This window comes from Zingiber officinale, chromosome 4A (genome assembly GCF_018446385.1).
Source record: "Zingiber officinale cultivar Zhangliang chromosome 4A, Zo_v1.1, whole genome shotgun sequence".
In the NCBI taxonomy this organism is placed as follows: Eukaryota; Viridiplantae; Streptophyta; class Magnoliopsida; order Zingiberales; family Zingiberaceae; genus Zingiber; species Zingiber officinale.
This window is the reverse complement of record NC_055992.1, coordinates 81,121,962-81,126,359: the sequence shown is the minus strand read 5'-3', so window position 1 is coordinate 81,126,359 and position 4,398 is coordinate 81,121,962.

Genomic DNA, 4,398 nt, shown 5'->3' with positions numbered 1-4,398 from the left:
CACCAAAAATCTCCTCCTTTTTGATGTTTGACAATACCACTAGTAAGTTAGGCTAATCCCATAGTCTCAACTCCCTTCATGCCAATATGAGAATGATGGTTTCCTTCATTCTCCTCCTTTTCTAGAGGGAAAATCCCTCTTAGGTGATGAAGGCCTAACTTAACCACACATCCTCCCCCTATTGGCACACATCAAAAACTCTCCCCTTGAAGAGTTATCCAACGTTGTTGACAACTTCACTCGTTGTTCACAACACAATAACGAAGGTCCCATACCCTTCATTATTCTAAACGCTCATCCTTGAGCATATACCACTTGGTATATTCACACACGATTCAAATGAAGGCCCCATACCCTTCATTGTCATCAATTTGCTCATCCGTGAGCAAACACCACATGAATAATGAAAATATCCACTCTCCATTATAGTCAAATGCCCAACCTTGAGCATTTTCGCTAAAGAAGGTTAACCACCTTCCAAGGTGTATGAAAAATAAATTTTCATGTCCTTAAAGAGTAACTCCCCCTAAAGACATGAACGTAACTTCTGTCATTGCACCAACAATGACTTGAAATCCCTAAACTTTTAGGAAACCCAAAATTAGAAGTTTTGAGGTTCAAAAATTCAATATTGAAACCAAACCTCAACCTAAACTTCTACTTAGTCTTCCTTAACCAATCCGTCCTTGTTTTCATCATGAAAACTCTCCCTAAATGTATACAAATGTGTTTTGAGGGGTTAGGAATGGTTACCTAGACTAAAGGGGGTTCAAAATGCTGAAATCAGGCTTTCCCAGCCAAAATCAGTATTTCCAATCGATTGGAGTTGGGTCCCAATCGATTGAACCTTGCTGAATCGATCCACTGATCAATTCAGATTACGTGGATCGATCGGCTGATCGATCTAGCAAGCTTCTGCTCGCGAGAAATGCCTTCTCAATCGATCGCCCGATCGATTGAGGCACTTCAATCGATCGGTTGATCGATTGAAGCTCTGAAAAAGCTGAAATTCAATTTCAGTCAATTTCAGAAACTCCCCAAAAATTCTACAAAATTTGAAAAATTATGAAAATTCATGTAGACATTCCTTAGGGCATATACTATCAGGGAAAATAGTTTCTAAGAAGATACTTCATATTTTCCAAGATTGACACAAACTAGAGAACTTGTAAAAACTTTGGTGTTTTCTTCTAGTTTATGTCTAACTTTTCAATGATGAGTACTATCAAAAGATAGTCTTCACCAAGGTTTTCCAAAATATTTTTGAAATCATTTTCAAAACCAATTTCCAACCATGTTCTTTGGGCTCAATGCACATGTCTTGTACATTAGCTTTCCCAATGATTAGAAAACACATAACTATGTGTTTTGATGAACTTAAAACTCAAAAGAATGCACTAAATCAACATCTTGAGTTTTGTTCATCATCCTAACATCTCACTTGTATTTAATGTGTGTGAAACCACATACAAGTCACCTTATAGTTCTTAGTGAGATGTAAACTTTGGTTTTGCCCTAATCTAGGGAACATGCATATCTACCTAGGCATTTTGAGATTATGAACATCCACCAAGGATGTAATTTGTTGATAAATGTCATTTGTCCTTAAATTGCAAGGAATTAAAATAATGCATGATATGTTATGACATACATTAAAAAGAAATAATTTTCAAAAGACAATTTCCTATAACTATACGATGTATGCATGACATGACATGGTATTTTTGTGTCTTTCATAATAAAACATGAATGTAAAAATAAACATGATGTCATGGAATATGATGGGCAAATAAAGCATGACAAATTAGCATAAAAGAAATACCTAGATTACTTATCTAAGTATCCTTAAACCTTGGCTAACTTAAAATTGAAGTCCTAGATTGCCCTTAAGTCCCTCATAAAATGCCAAACTCCCAACTTGACATTTCTTTTACTCTTTATTTGTTGTGCCACTTGAAATTAATTATATTCCTCAAATTTTGGCATAATCTACTCTTCCAAGAGTAACCATTTGAGTTAAGGCATAGATTGCCTTTAATCCCTTAAGAAACTACCAAAATATCAACTTGGTAGTTCTTATTATTATCCCAATTGTGCCAATTTAATTTAGAAACACAATTCCTCAAGGTTTGACACATTTTACTCTTACAAGAGTAACCATTTAAAAATAAGGCCTAAATTGCCCTTAACTTTCTAAGAAAATGCCAAAATCCCAAATTGGCATTTCTTTTACTCATATTTTGTTGTGCCATTGAAAATACATCAAAACTTCTCAACTCATAGCACATATTACTCCAATTAAGAGTAAATGATGATCCTTTTCATTTTCAAAGGTTAATAATAACCTTGAAAATGCTCCTTGAGTGTCAACTTCATCATGATTAGGTTAACTACCCTTTCAATTTGAGTTGACACTCTCTAACTCATCTATGTGGTAGAGAAAATGCTCCTAGGAACCCAAAACCTATTGGTACTCCTTGGATGCTCTAGGTACTCGCTAGGGATAACCTCCCTAGATACCTTCCTAGTAACTTTGTTTGACTTCTTAGAAGCCTTGGTCACCTTTTCTAGATCAACTCTAGGGATTTCTTCCTTGTGACATTCTTTGTGACTTTCTTAGACTTCTTAGAATTCTTAATCACTTTTGTTGCAAAAATACTCTTAGGAATAACCTTCCTAGTATTTTTGACTCGACCATTTGACCTAGGGTTGGTTCCATAGCTATATGGAACCTTATGGTAAGAAATTACATCCTTCTTAGCCTTTGGTTTGTATCCCAAACCTCTATGGCCATTGGATGGCTTTTGTTGTCCTAAACCTAGGTTATGCTCATTTTTCCCTTTAAGGATATTTTTCATCCTTTTTAGGGTCTTTTCCATGTTATCAAGTCTTGACCTCAAGACGTGATTCTCTTCCCATAAATCCCTAGATTTTGATTTTTCACTAAATCCTTGAGCATTTTTGTTTCTAGGCTTATAACTAAAATCCTTAGTTCTTGCCTAAATTTTTATCTACCTTCCTAACCCTAAGTTGAGTGATTTTAGCATGAAAAGCTACATATTTTTCTTTAATGCTATCATGCTTCCTATTTTTGTGGTAAATAACATTAAAATGATAAAAATTAGAATTAGCATGCCTTTTACCATTATTTAAAGAGATAGGCTCAATAAATGATACCTTTCGTTTTACCTTGGAGGCTCTCCCTTGAGATGTATTTCCTCCTTGAGCCTTGACCGCTCTCTTCCCCTTGGGACATTGACTCCGATAATGTCCATTTTGATTGCAAGAGAAGCACACAATGTGCTCCTTGCTCTTCTTTGTTCCGGGGACGGTCTCCTTGGGCTTCACCTTGCCCTTTAGTGCCAGTTGGCCCTTCTTCTTGGCCAATTTGGGGCACTTGCTCTTGTAATGCCCATGTTCCCTACACTCAAAACATATAATGTGATTTTTATTTTTAATTGAAACATTTATACCTTCATGTGTAGGGATGACACTTGATCCTCCATTTGATTTTGCTTGACTTGTGGAGGTGGAAGCTTCTTCCTCCTCTTCTTCTCTTGACCCGGATGTGGAGGCTTCTTCTTGCTCCGGTGTCAATGATCTACACTCCCCCTCAATCCTAGAGGTGGAGGCTTCTTCATCTTCATCTTGTACATGGAATAAGGAGTATGCCCTCTCCTTGCCCTCTTCATTGTATTCCTTTGAAGATGAAGCTTCTTGGACTTCTTCTTCGGAAGATGAGCATCTCTCACCTTCGGAATTCTCCTCCTCTTGGTCTTGCTCCAATGAGTCACCCTCTTTGGATTTTTCTGGGCTTGGTACAGTGGAGGGGATCTCATGAATCTTGGACGATTTGCTCCATAGCCCTTTGGCATCTTCAAAATCTCTAATTTGCTCCAAGATGTTGCTTGGCAATAGATTGACCAAAAGCTTGGTCACTTTGTCATTTGCCTTACATCTTTGGATTTGGTCTTGGCTCCACTTGCTCCTCTTGAGAATTTTGCCCTTTGAATTCTTTGGAACTTCGAAGCTTTCCATTAGAGTAAATCATTGCTCTATCTCCACCATTAAGAAATTCTCGATCCATGATCTCCAAAGATCGAAGCTCATCATTGTGAATGGTGGAGGCACCCTTGTGTCGAATCCAAGACCATCTGTCCATTTGAAGTTGAGCTTGATGATGAAGTCCTTGACTTAATAGAATTTGCTCCACCTTCTACACCCTCTAGCTTTGTTGCCCCTTCCGACTATGATTCCGGTGAAGAGAAGCCTTGCTCTGATACCACTTGTTGGGACCAAAATGTAGCTAGAGGGGGGGGTGAATAGCTCGGTGCGCTCGTCGTGCTCTTCGTTGCTTGTTTCTTCAAAGATATGCAGCAGAAAATACAAAGAAAACAA